Below are 14,729 nucleotides of genomic sequence, written 5' to 3' on the forward strand. Positions count from 1 at the left end.
TTAAGGATGTCCTTGGAGGGCTTGCCTTGATGAACAAATGAGGATGATTCATAATTAGCGTGCACTTTTTCGGGAGCATGGGGAAAACTATCGCAGTGAAATTAAGTACTAATTACCATGGTAGAACCCAGGAATATTTCTGGAATATCCAAGGTCACATGCTAAAAATATCACACCACAATAAGGGAAAACCCAATTTCAAGTTATCTAATATTTATTACATGCATGAAAAACAATTTATTAGTTGTGTTAAAGAGAGAAGCACGAGCAGATGGTACCATTTAATTTACCGGAGCTATATTTTAATAGACTTTTGAAGACACTTGTCCTGAATTAGTTAATTATTCCTACGTAGTTATTACTGAAAAATCATATTAAACCTCAAAAGCCACATTCCTGTATTCATTCATTTTCCTGACGATTAATTCAAAGGTAATTGCGTTGCCACCAGCATACGAGCTCCTCACAGCTCATGTACAGATTTGCAATTTCCACTTCTTTTTCTCAGACTAGAATATATATCCCTGACCCTTCACTGTCTCCCAAAACTGGAGGCTTTATCTCACAAGTCTCTGCTTCCGAGTTTGGAATATTTATGTATCCTGTCGATGCTATCTTTAGGAAATTTCCAGCAAGGTTTTGCTTGTTGATTCAGAAAACCTTTTTTCTCTTTTAGCAGTCTCTCCACCTAGGGTTGCTTCTGAAGTAAGAGCTCCAATAGCTCTGAACTGTTGGAGTGCAAGACGCGTAGGATTTTAAGAGGTGAGATCATAATTATACATTCCCAGGTCCGTGTGACTGCAAGAGCCTCAGGGGAAACCACGACTGGGCAAACACAGATGTAACAACACAGCCAAAAAAAAAAAAATAAAATAAAAGGCAGGATGCTTGCATTACCCAAGGACGTGATAGCTAGACAATGGTCCTGAAAACAAAAGACCAGCTATTATTACTACATGTATGAAATAGCATGTGGCTGTTATACAGGCGTAAACAAGCATCATAGCTCCATGATCTGAAAAACAGATGAATCCAGTCTCTGCAATGTTTACTCGATTACAGTGATTAGCCAGCCTTTTCTTCACAGAGTGGAGGTTCACTCTGGCCCAGCTTCTGTCAAAACCATCACATAAGGCAAATTATTGGAGCCCAAATTTATTAGATCTTATTAATTATGAGCTTGCTGGTTCCTAGCAGGACACATACAGGGGATTTGAGGCTCACCAACATGTTGAAAACTCTGGAAGTCGGAAAGTTGACTAAGGCAGAAAGGAAAGGTAGAGTAAACGGTCATCGTTGGAAACAGTAGGGAGCCTAACCCGGCTGGAACGTGCTTAAGTGGGAGTTTCATATTCAAAGGTACGACTAGCCGGTGAGCCATGCCCTCTGTCTCTAGCTGGCTCTCTCCGGCAGTGAGGGTGGATGAGGGGACCAGACTCGGTGAAACCGGAAAGGGTCAGCATGGAAGCCCCAGGGAGCACGTGGAACTCAGCACTCGCTCGGAGCGCCGCCTCGGCTCTGGATTTAAACCCATTCTGCAAAATTCAGTTCAAAGCCCACAGGCTTTGTTTCCAGAGCAGACCATTTCATGGCGAAACACCCAAACACTTCCTGCGCTCCGCCTAACTGTGCAGAAACCCCATGGAGACGGGGAGCCACCAGCAGTGGCTGAGAGCTTGGAGTGTGGAGCCACTGCCTGGGGACACACCTCAACCATACACTGACCCTCTCTGGGCCTCGGCATTCCCATCCTTAGAATGGGGACAGGGCTGTTATGAGGATTAAATGAGGGCATATTTGCAGAAGGGTTTAGAACAGTGGCAGGCTGAGAATAAGCGCTATGTAAATGATGTAAACGTTTGACAAGCAAAGCAGGAGGCTTGCTCTCTTCTGTAGTTTGAAGATGACAGATACAAGTGCGGAATCTTTTGCCACCCTGGTGGGCACCTCTGGGTCTTGACTGTCATGGGGACTGGGGGAGGAAGAGGAGAGAGAGAGAGGGAGACAGAGAGAGAAGGGGAAGGAGAGTAGCCCTGTCCTGTATTCCTTCCTCCTGCCCTCCGCCCTTCTGCCCGCCATCCAACCTGAGACCCACTGGGCAGGGGCTGGCCCTCTGCTGGCCGTGTACCCAGTTTCCCTTATGCCTGTTACCCAGTAAGGCCCGAAGAGTCACTTCTTCCAGGAATTGTTGGCTCTTTCACAGAAAACGTTGCAAACCTGAACAATCCTCCAGGACTCCAAGAACACATCTCGGATGTCGGGCCCTGGGGCAGAGGCTAGAGAAGCCCTGGGGCAGTGACATGACCTGTTGTGAGATGGCCACCTACCAGGAAGGCTGGCCAGCTTTGTATCCACAAAGACCCTCTTATTCACCCAAATACTTGAGCACCGGGCTGACTGGACGTATCAGGTCCGAATCAAGTGGGCTGTGAGTGTGCTATACACACCTGATTTCAAAGACTTCCCCAAGGTGAAACCTCTCATTGATCATTTTTATATTGATTACAGGTTGAAACCATTACATTTTTGATATACTGGATAAATAAAATATATTCTTAAAATTAACGTCACATCTTTCTTTTTCACCTTTTAAATTGCAGCTATTAGACCACTGACTTTGGGACACCTGTTCTATTTCTAGGGGTGAAAAGGTTCTGCGGAGGAAAACAAGTCATCTCTGATGAGGCTGAACAAGAGTCCAAGGGCAGTAGGATCCTTAGGGCAGTAGGAGCAGAAGGAAAGCAGAGAACATTCTGAGGACGTTTCCAATGCAGGTAGAACCAGGGGGCTCTCCCTCAGGTAGAACCAGGGGGTCGAGGGAGCAGGTTCCGCCTACTGCAAAGACAGCAACGGTACGCACCTCACCCGCACACTCTCTTTGGAAGCTCCTGGAGAATGTGTTTCTGAAACACGAAGTAGTAAACCGAGAACGGGGAACACAAGGAGACCAGGAGGCGAGAGCCAGTGCAGGCGAGAGGGTGGGGTGTTTGAGCACAAGCCGTGTGCTGGTTTCCAGATCAAATCAGTGCGTTGCAGAGCAGGCAGGAGAAGGGGCGGTCTCTGCATGGGGAAAACGAGGACAGTTAGGTTACTTAATGTGTCTGAGCATTTGGGGGAGTCATCAGTGGACAGTGCAAAGCACGTAGGAAAAACTGGCATACATCCCTAGAAAACTAAGCAATGGCATGCGACAGGTTTTAATTCCAGAAAATATTCAGAGCTCAACAAGAAAGGAAATGTAATCATAGCTTGTCACTTGGATTAGCAGAGAACATAGGAAGCCATAATAATACAAAGACTAGGGACTTCCCTCACGGTGCAGTGGTCCCCAACGCAGGGGACATGGGTTCGAGCCCTGGTACGGGAAGATCCCACATGCCGCGGAGCAGCTAAGCCCGGGCGCCACAACTACTGAGCCCGTGTGCCACAGCTACTGAAGCCCACATGCCTAGAGCCCATGCTCCACAACAAGAGAAGCCACCACAATGAGAAGCCCGCGCACCGCAACAAAGAGTAGCCCCCGCGCACCGCAACTAGCGAAAGCCCACATGCAGCAACGAAGACTGAATGCAGCCAAAAATAAATAAATAAATACATTTACAAAAAAGTAATACAAAGACTTTTTTTTTTTTTTTTTTTTTGCGGTAGGCGGGCCTCTCACTGTTGTGGCCTCTCCCGTTGCGGAGCACAGGCTCCGGACGCGCAGGCTCAGCGGCCATGGCTCACGGGCCCAGCCGCTCCGCGGCACGTGGGATCTTCCCGGACCGGGGCACGAACCCGCGTCCCCTGCATCGGCAGGCAGACTCTCAACCACTGCACCACCAGGGAAGCCCCCAAAGACTTTTTTTAAAGAAAAATTATTTATTTATTTATTTTTGTCTGTGTTGGGTCTTCGTTTCTGTGCGAGGGCTTTCTCTAGTTGCGGTAAGCGGGGGCCACTCTTCATCGCGGTGCGCGGGCCTCTCACTGTCGCGGCCTCTCTTGTTGCGGAGCAAAGGCTCCAGACGCGCAGGCTCAGTATTTGTGGCTCACGGGCCCAGTTGCTCCGCGGCATGTGGGATCTTCCCGGACCAGGGCTCGAACCCGTGTCCCCTGCATTGGCAGGCGGATTCTCAACCACTGCGCCACCAGGGAAGCCCAATACAAAGACTATTTAAACAAAAATCATAACATCTAAGTTGAGGGGCTGGAGGGAGTTAAACTGGGGTGGTTGAACCAGCCAAATCCCCAGGTACCATCATAGAAGTTGACTGAAATGAAGAAATCAAGAAATAACAGCAGGTGCATATTATCAGTACTTAGAAATATGGAGAGAAATTCTAGAAGAAACAGGTAGGAATGGAAAGTTGTTGCTTGGGGTGGGTGAATGGGATGGGGGTGAGGAGAGATGGAGCGGGGCATTGAGAGTTAGTCGTTCTGACTGAATTACATGCAAGCTTTAGTTTGATTTAATACTTTTTTTTTTTTCAAGTACAAGGAGATTCCTTGCCAGCTGAGCTTCCTTGTATGAAATGAAGTGTCACCAGAATTTGAGTCTTTATGGTGTGATTTTCCTCATACAACATAAAGGAGCAAGTTTCAAAAGTATGCTACCCTTGGGCTTCCCTGGTGGCGCAGTGGTTAAGAATCCACCTACCAATGCAGGGGACAAGGGTTCAAGCCCTGGTCCGGGAAGATCCCACATGTCACGGAGCAGCTAAGCCCGTGCGCCACAACTACTGAGCCTGCGCTCTAGAGCCCACGAGCCACAACTTCTGAAGCCCGCACGCCTAGAGCCCGTGCTCCGCGACAAGAGAAGCCACCACAATGAGAAGGCCGTGCACTGCAACGAAGAGTAGCCCCGGCTCGTCACAGCTAGAGAAAGCCCGTGTGCAGCAACGAAGACCCAACGCAGCCAAAAAAAAAAAAAAAGCTACCCTTGCAAACAAATTTCCCAAGCCAGTGGGTTAAGAGCATCCTAAGTGAGTCCGCCCAGCCCTCCGCTCACTCCTGTCCTCTCCACTTGGAGGCTGACCCAGGAGTCTGCCCCTCGCCACCAAGACAGCGAGATTCTCCTTTCCATCCACTCAGCTCCTCCTGTCTGCATTCTTCTCAGAATCTTTCCTCCTCCTGCTACTCCCCAGCTATTTAGGCCATCGTACCCAATTTTAGAGACTGAGGAGAAGACACTGATGCGTACTTTGGCTAGCATTTGTTAAAAATAAAATGTTGGCATGCATATTTTAACAGGAAACAGTTTGGATCTGAAAATAGACACAGAAATGGGGAAGACACACCAAGGGACCTCTTTTCTCTCCTACTTAGTTCATCAACTCAAGAAAACGTCTTGTTCACGGCAGCTACTGCTCTACCTAACTGCATCATCTTTCCCCCCAGCTACACGTTCAGAGAAAGTGTTCGCGCTACTTGGATTTCACAGCGGACCGTCGGCGAGGCGGCAGCGGTACACGGAGTCCTTGCTCTCTGCTTTCTGGGGAAGGAATGAGATTGGGCCTGAATGGCGATGAAAACAGGGCCCTCAGTAAGTCTCTGCCCACCTGGGTTGGGAAGTGGAGACTGGGGTGTGCTGCTCTGGCCGCGCCCTGCCTAAGCAGGGCCCCCTTGCCAGACTTTGGTGGGGGAGGCTGGTCCTCTTCCCCCTTCTCCAGGAGCGTGGGACACTCTCTCCTTCCGGCCAGAAGCAAGTCACTGAAACTAGCCTTCTTACTCAACATTGTTTTTCCCCCGGAGCATAAAAATCACTGCTTCATTTCTACTGTGGGCAATGGAAACCAACAATGCAAACAAGACGTAGTGAAAAATTAACCTTGTGGGTAGTACCTGCTTTTTTTTTCTACCTACTCATCATCAAAGAGGAGCTGGTTTCAAAATGACCCAAAGCAAATGTGACTTGGGGAGGGGGGGGTTGGGGGGCCGTTGGGCCAGTCTTAACAGATGTCCTGTTCCCAAGCCTCAAGTCTCAGATCCGAGTCCAAGGTGGAGAAACTGGCAAGGAAACACTGCTCCCCATACAAATGTGGGTTTTCTTGAGCGATGCTTACTTCCAGCAGGTGCTGCAAAGGAATCCCACGGGACCCTGCGGTACATTATCCACGTCTGGGAGGAGATCTTGTTCACATGAGCCTGCCGCGTGAAAGCCTGCACTGTTTTCTAGACTTCTTCGGCCCTTGACAGATATCTCTTAGAGACTCTTTTTCTTTTGCTTTCTTTTTCTTTTTTGGCCGCGTTGCACGGCCTGTGGAATCTTAGTTCCCCAGCAAGGGACTGAACCTGTGCCCCCTGCATTGGGAGTGTGGAGTCTTAACCACTGGACTGCCAGGGAAGTCCCTCTTTTGCTTTCTTAAAGCCAGATCTTGAACCAGCTCTTACGGAACCAAGCGTGGGTCCCATCGCCTGCGCACAGTAAAGCCAGTCTATTGACCAGCGGCTGTGGTGAAGGAATGTGCAGCCTTCATTGCAGGCACCGTACAAGGAGTCCAGGGCAGCTACTGCTCAAAAAGCCCGAATTCCCAAATGGGTTTCAGAAAAGCGTTTTTAAAGCCCAGGTGAGGGAGGCAGGTGGCAGGGTGTGCGATCAGCTTGTACCCAGTTCCCGGATTGGCTGATGGTGAGGTAACAGGGCGTGCCACGTGGGTTAACACGATCAATCCTTAGGCTCTAGTAGGCCTAGTAGCCAAGCAGCTAGCTCTTCCATTTGGTGGGGGCTTAGCATCTGTAATACAACTCAGGAATGTGCATCAAGCCCTGTTATCCAGGTACTTCAGAGAGGAGCTACAGAGTGAATGAATTTGGGGGAGGGGTCTGTCCCAGGAAGGACCCAGAGGGTCCTGCTCGGTTTGCAGAGAAACTTTGTCTTCAGCCCCTCCTCGCCCCATAGGAAAAACTTATTTCTAATCTAGATTGCTTGCATAAACAGAAGAGACTGAATAACAGTCACTGAAGCCAGGGTGTTCCATGCCTTTGGGGGCTAACGGTACATCTCGTCAGGAACCATGGTGCACACACATGGTTTGCTCTGGAACTGGAATAGGGGGACAAACGTAAAATCATTCAATGTTTGCTGGATCCCGCTCTGCAAATCCGGACAGCAGCAGTCACCCCTGGGCATTGATCACAGAGAAATGAAAACTGAGGTTCACACAGACACTGGCCCACAGCCGCCAAATACGTAAGCGCCCAAAACTGGTATCAGTCTGGACGCCCTTCAGTGCAGACATACTATTTATTGATACGCACAACAACTTGGAAGAATCTCCAGGGAATTATGCAGACTGTACAAAGCCAATCTCAAAAGGTCACATATTTTATGACTGCATTGCAGGACTTCCTCAATATAACAACAGTATAGAGATGGAAACCAGATCGTTGGCTGCCAGGGGCTGGGGAAGAAGGGGGATGTGAGAGTAAAGAGATGACATGGGGATTTCCCTCGTGGCGATGGAAGAGTTCTGTGTCTTGAGAGTGGCGGTGTCACACAAATCTAAAAGCGGTACAACTTCATACAGTTACACACAATGACACACCCATTTCATGAGTGGCACAAAAAAATGTGAAATCCGAGTAAGGACTGTAGGCTAGTTCATCGTATTGTGGCTTTGTCGATTTCCTAGCTTTGATAACCTGCCATGGTTTTATGCAAGATGCTGCCATTGGGGAAAAAAGGGTGATGGGAACAAGAGACTCCTTTGCATTATTCTTGCACCCTCCTGTGAATCTATAATTAGCTCAAAATACAAGTTATTTGGTGGAAAAAATATTGGCTCCTAGGAAATCCTCCGTGAGATCTGCTGGATTAGTTCATTCACACACCTGGTGACGAGTTTGCCTGGAATGGATCGCGTGTTCTGCGCCTTCCAGCTTCTTATCAGGCAAGTAACAATACTTAGCCGGCAATATTAAGAGAAGCGAGTGCCTCAAGTAGCTTTGTCTAAAAATCACATTTTCTCTATGAATCCACAATTACAGAGAAAGACACAAGCCGAACACACAATTATTCAGTCTCGGTCTGCTAATGGGTAGGGGCATTCGCGTTAAGATCGTTTTTTCTTTTTTAAAAAAATTAATTAATTAATTAATCTTTGGCTGCTTCGGGTCTTTGCTGCTGAGCGTGGTCTTTCTCTAGATTCAGCGAGCGGGGGCTACTGTTCGTTGTGGTGCGAGGGCTTCTCATTGCGGTGGCTTCTTTCGTTGCGGAGCACGGGCTCTAGGTGCGTGGGCTTCAGTAGTTGTGGAGCACAGGCTCAGTAGTTGTGGCGCACGGGCTTAGTTGCTCCACGGCATGTGGCATCTTCCCGGACGAGGGCTCGAACCCGTTTCCCCTGCATTGGCAGGCGGATTCTTAACCAACGCGCCACCAGGGAAGCCCACGTTCAGATCGTTTCTGCGTTTTCTGTCTGCACCCTCCCTCTTCTGAAGCACGCGGTCCACTGTGGGGCTGACTGTGCCCGACCTCACACCTGTCGCAGCCTCCGTGGCTCCTTCCTCCCCGACCCAGCAGCAGCAAGTTCAGACGCTCGCTCTACTGCATCTGAATTCTAAAGTGGTAGCATGCCCCGCTTTCTTCTCTCTGACGGTGTGGCCAGAGATGCGTCTTGGGAACTCTCACTGAATAATTAATTTTCAGTTTTAAATAATTCACTAGTCCTGGCCTGCATAATTGCTGGGGACCAAAGAATTAATTAGTTGGTTGGTTTTCCTCTTCCCCGCTTTGCTTGGTGGGAGGGCCAGGCATTGCTGACTGGAACATAACCAAGCAGCCTCTAACTAGGCCATTATCTCAACAATATCTGAGCACCTAATGGTGAAAGGATAGTAATGGTCAGTGATCCTGCTGGGGCATAAAGCAGAGATTTTGCTTTCAACTGAAGCCCACAGTCCCTTCCCTGGCAGCCCACTCATCACTCCTGGATTATTTCTCGCAGGGAGGCCCAGGCCAACTATAGGTGAGTAAAACGAAAACGTGATCGCAAACCCTCAGTTTACAACAAGGGCTGGCAAACTGTAGCCCACGGGTCAAGTAAGGTGTACGATTTTTGCAACTAAGGTTTTATTGGCACGCACCCACTCCCGTTCATGAACAGAGTGTCTCTGACTGCTTTCAGCCTCAATGGCAGTGTTGAGTGGTTGTGACAGAGACCGAATGGAAGGCAAAGTCTAAAAGACCTATTCTCTGGCCCCTTGCAGACAAGTCTGCCGACTCCTGGTTCAGAAGGCCGTTGAAGCCCTCTGTCTCTCCTGAGTTTACAACAGCTGTGTTAGGACTTGACACTGGATCTTCGGGTTTGAACAGGGTCTCCTCTCACCTTATCAAGGGGACGGAGGGAGGAGAAGTAGAGACAGGAAGCAAGAACCGCGGATAATCCCTGACTGGGGATTATTTGAGATGAGGACCTCGGTTCTTGGGCAGGGAGGTGGGGGGGGTGGGGGGCAGAGGATGAGAGGCCATGCACACTCGGAGATGTAAAGCAGTGGCCATGGTCCCTAGCATGTAGTAAATAGCTGGGCTCTTTGGTTGATGTTATCGTTATAATGACTGTTTCCCCAAGATAAATTTTATCTTTCAGTGATGAGTTTATCAGATAAACTACAGTTTTCTCTGTATGTATCGTTTGAACTAGAAATGACAATCCTAACCACTTGTGGAACCGGAAAAGCTCGATCCGGGTCAGCATGGCCTTAGAAACGGGTAAGATGCCTGAAGGGCAGTCTAGCTTTTTGAACTGGTTGATGCCTGTCTCTCCAGAGGGACTTAGGCCCTGTCTCCATCAGCAGAAAGCTGGCATGCTTTGGGATAAACACAGCTATGGAAAAAAGGGAAATATTTACAATGCAAACTCTATATTGTCTCCAATAGCAAGCCATGCAGGTGTATTATTAAAAGCGAGAGAAGTGTGAAAAGAGCAGAATAATTTCTGAGATGTTTTTGCCCCGATGACCTGGGGCTTCATCTTCGCCTCCCCTGCCTTTCCTCATCCCCAGACGCTCGTCACCATGCCTCGACTTCTTTCCGGTATGACCACCGCCTGTTGCTTTCCTCCCATCACTCACTACTCCCGCACTCTCATTTTCCTCCTGAATTAAAAGATCTTACCTGGTCTCCCCAACTCCAGTCTTGTCACCCCCTATTCACAGTCACACTGATCTTCCCAAAACAAACTGCATGGTACCACACGCCCTCTCAAAGAAACCGTGGTGATGCACGCGTAACAAAACTGACGGCTAGTGACACCAGTACATGCACGATGTTGTGCCACCTTCAGCTCTCTAGTTCCAGAACACCTCCATCACCCCCAAAGGCAGCTCTGCACCCCCTGAGCAGCCTCTCCCCATTCCCCCCCAACCCGAAGCCCCTGGCAACCACGTACTCGCTTTCTGTCTCTTTGGAGTTGCCACATCTGGGTAGTTCAGTTAAGTGGAATCACACAATATGCTTTTGTCTGGCTTCTTTGACTTAGCACAGTATTTCCAAGGTTCATCCACACTGTAGCATGTATCAGTTCTTCACTCTTTTTTTATACTGGAATAATATTCCATTATAATACCACACTTCAGTTATCCATTCACCTGTTGGTGGACATTTGGGGTGTTTCCAATTTGGGGCTACTGTAAATAGTGTTGCTGTGAACCTTTGTGTGCACATGCTTGTTTGAGCGCCTGTGTTCAGTTCTTTGGGGTACATACCCAGGAGAAGAATTGCTGGGTCATATGAGAATTTCATATTTAACTTACCGAGGAACCATCAAAACATTTTCCACTGCGGCCACACCATTTTACATCTCCACTCACGTCCCTTCATAAATCCAAAAAAAATGGCTTCCCGTTGTCCTGCGAGTAACATGCCCATTTTTGACATGACAAGCTTTTCAAGATCTGGTCCCTGCCTCCCTGTTCTGCTCCACACGTGGTATCCTTCGCTTACCATGCTCATTCTCACCACTCTCTCTCATCTGTCCTACAGGCTCATGACTCAGCCTGGAACCCTCCCGCCTTGCCACCTGCTTCGGCAGTTCACCCTCCTAGATGTTCTCTACGAAGCCCTCAAGTCCTAGATAGGTGCTTTCTGACCACGGTCCTCACTGCACTGTCCTGAAGTTCCTTTCTAGTTGGCGACTTTCACCCACTAAATATTGAACAGTATCCTCCATGAAGGCTGGGGTAACCTCTGTCCTGTTCATGACCTTATACTCAATCCTCAGTGCAGAATTAAGGCTTAATAAATATCTGAATGGATTAAATTCCAACCATCACCCATGACAAACTCAAGACCGTCAAAGATGGTTAAGGGGCTGGACACGTTTAATCCTGGATAGTAGTGGCCTGGTTTCTGGTCTTCAATCCCCTCTCCCACATCATTTCAATTTATTCATTATCATCACATGTCCCAGTGGCTCTTAACCTTACGATGGGGTACTTGAACAAGCTGCCTCTGTGATACAAATTAGTTAGCCAAAATCATTATTGTTTAGCGAAACAAGTGTTGTTCAACATTTGCCTGCAAAGGAAACTTTTAAAAAGAAGTTATTTGGGGGCTTCCCTGGGGGCCCAGTGGTTAAGAATCCGCCTGTCAACGCAGGGGACAAGGGTTCGAGCCCTGGTCCGGGAAGATCCCACAGGCCGCGGAGCAACTCAGCCCATGAGCCACAACTACTGAGCCCGCCTGCCGCAACTACTGAAGCCCGCGTGCCTAGAACCCGTGCTCCGTAACAAGAGAAGCCACCGCGATGAGAAGCCCGCGCACCGCAAGCAAGGGTAGCCCCCGCTCGCCGCAACTAGAGAAAGCCGGCGTGCAGCAACAAAGACCCAACACAGCCAAAAATAAATAAATAAATAAAAAAGAAGTTATTTGGGCTGCAGTGAAATGCCATGTCCTGGTATGGCTCAGTTATTGACCACACTGAAGGAGGGCAAGGATGTTGAACCACCAGAATTCGCACACAGTGATGGTGGGAATTTAAAATAACACAAGTGCTTCGGAAAAACGACTGGCATTTTGTTAAGAAGTTTAGAACGTATCAGTTCTATGCCTAGCAACTTTACTCATAGGTAGCTACCTAAGATAAATTAAAAGGTATGTCTACAACAGCCTAGTGCAAGAATGTTCATAGCACAGTATGGAGGTTCCTTCAAAAACTAAAAATAGAACTACCATATGACCCAGCAAACCCACTACAGGGCATACACCCTGAGAAAACCGCAACTCAAAAAGAGTCATGTACCACAACGTCCATTGCAGCACTATTTACAATAGCCAGGACATGGAAGCAACCTAAGTGTCCATCATCGGATGAATGGATAAAGAAGATGTGGCACATACATACAATGGAATATTACTCAGCCCTAAAAAGAAACGAAATTGAGATATTTGTAGTGAGGTGGATGGACCTAGAGTCTGTCATACAGAGTGAAGTAAGTCAGAAAGAGAAAAACAAAAACCATACGCTAACACACATATATGGAATCTAAAAAAAAAAAAAAGTTCTGAAGAAACTAGGGGCAGGACAGGAATAAAGATGCAGATGTAGAGAATGGACTTGAGGACTCAGGGAGGGGGAAGGGTAAGCTGGGATGAAGTGAGAGAGTGGCATAGACGTATATACACTACCAAATGTAAAATAGATAGCTAGTGGGAAGTAGCCGCATAGCACAGGGATATCAGCTCGGGGCTTTGTGACCACCTAGAGGGGTGGGATAGGGAGGGTCGGAGGGAGATGCAAGAGGGAGGAGATATGGAGATATATGTATATGTATAGCTGATTCACTTTGTTATAAAGCAGAAGCTAACACACCATTGTAAAGCAATTATACTCAATAAAGATGTTAAAAAAACCCAAAATACACGCCCCCCCCCCCAAAAAAATGTTCATAGCTGTTTTATTTCCAGGCACCAAAAACTGGAAACAGCCCAGGCATCTTTCAGTAGGAAAATGGGTAGATAAGCAGCGGCCTAGCCATGGAATGGACTACTACTCAGCACTAAAAAGGAAAGAACTATGGCTACGTGCACCAACATACGAAGATGAATTTCCAAAACATTTTGCTGAGTGAAAGAAGCCGGTCATAAAAGAGTACATACTACATGATTTATGACATTCTAGGAAAGACAGATCTAATTTTTAGGGACAGAAGGCAGATCAGTGGTTGCTTCTGGGCAGAGGTTTAACTAGGAAGAGGCACGAGGGAATTGTCTGGACGATGGAAATGTTCTATATTTTGATAGGGGCTTGGGTTACATGTGTGTGTGTGTCATTAAAACTGATCAAACTGAACATTTAGACTTATGCATTTCACTGTATGGAAACTAGACTTCCATTTAAAACATGTACAAGTTATCTCGCTACTTGTAAATAAAAAGATGACATATGTAAATAGCTGTGGGGTTTTTTTGTGGTTAGATCTATGGAACAATTTAATCCCACAGGATCTGTGACCATGTTTCAGATGGTGATATTTGGTGGCATTCTTTGCTTTCTACTCTATGGTCATTTAATTTTTTAAAAAATTGTGTTTAAAGATTAAATTTTTTTCACCACGGAAAATGTTGCCGTTTTTGAGGAGCTGAATAATTTTCAGACCATCACTCTTGTATGCTCATTAGAGCTAAAAAAAAAAATAACCCTTCAAAGTATTTGTATTGGTTAGCTTTTGCTGTTTGATACGCAGCTCCGAAATTTAATGGCTTAAGACAAGCACCATTTATTAGGCTCGTGGTTCTTGGGCCAGCAGTTTGGGCTGGGCTCAGGCAGGTGCTTCTTCTGGTCTTGGTGGGGCAGAAAGTTACCTTCCTCCTTGTACAGGAGGAGTTACGCGTGCACGCCAGCATCAGCTGTAACACCCGAGAGAAGGCCAAGGTGGTGGGAATCCGAAACAGGCATGACCGAAAGGCAGAAGCGAGAAGTTAATGGCACTGTCTTCCCCAGCCCTGTACTTTCGGCCTTGAGAAGAGATCCCTTCTCAGTTTTGCTTCTCCTGTGAAGTAGGGGTGGAAACACTCCTCACAGTAAAAGCTAGCTGGTTTGTCCTCCTCGGCACTCGTGAGTAGCAGGAAAGCAAGCCTGATGTATTACTGCAAATATGCAAGAAAACCCCTGTGGAGATTCAAGCCAGGAGCTAACACAGTTGCAGGAAGCTTAAGATGATGCCGCAACTCAAAGAGAGCAATCTGCTCTGTATTTTTAGTACATTCGGGTTTGAGCATCACTGAACCAAAAGGAATAGAAAGACTAAAATGGCTGAAATGAACCATCATTGCTTATTTCATATTTTAAGAAGTCACAGTAAGGAACTGTTATGTTTCCTTGTTAAAAACAGAAATTATCTCCCTGAATGCTTAGAAGGATGATGAGAAGCAGATTTTGGAAGTATCTTTTAAAATCTAGTTGGTTTGTTTTTATCATTTACTTATTATACGTAATAATGACTTTTCCATCTAGTACAATAGGAGCAATCATGTTTAAAATAATAAAAATCCATCCGAGACTACGAGAGATGCTGAGAGTCTTTTCAACCTCGCACGTGTGCACTGAGTTTTAATGCAACAGCTAATAATTCCGACATTCACATTTCACTTGCACTAATGTAAAGCTATATTTTCTCTGCAAGGGGCGGGGCATCATCTTTTTTTCAGCGACAGTTAATGGCTAACAATCTCAGTAAAATGGTTCTTCCAAAAATCACTTACCCTATAAAAGGTGGGACGTTGTCATGGGCAGGTAGGGGGATCTGAATATTCC

General features: G+C 47.1%; 1 long non-coding RNA gene across 1 annotated transcript in view; it reads right to left on the reverse strand.

Annotated features, from left to right (window-relative positions):
- Positions 1-2,894: 2,894 nt before the first annotated feature.
- Positions 2,895-14,729, reverse strand: part of LOC137216781 (uncharacterized) — a 45,453-nt gene continuing 33,618 nt past the window's right edge. Inside the window, exon 3 of the long non-coding RNA XR_010939855.1 lies at positions 2,895-3,060. This is a non-coding gene — a long non-coding RNA (uncharacterized lncRNA). The remainder of the gene's footprint in view (positions 3,061-14,729) is intronic.

Source organism: Pseudorca crassidens, chromosome X (assembly GCF_039906515.1).
Source record: "Pseudorca crassidens isolate mPseCra1 chromosome X, mPseCra1.hap1, whole genome shotgun sequence".
NCBI classification, from domain to species: Eukaryota; Metazoa; Chordata; class Mammalia; order Artiodactyla; family Delphinidae; genus Pseudorca; species Pseudorca crassidens.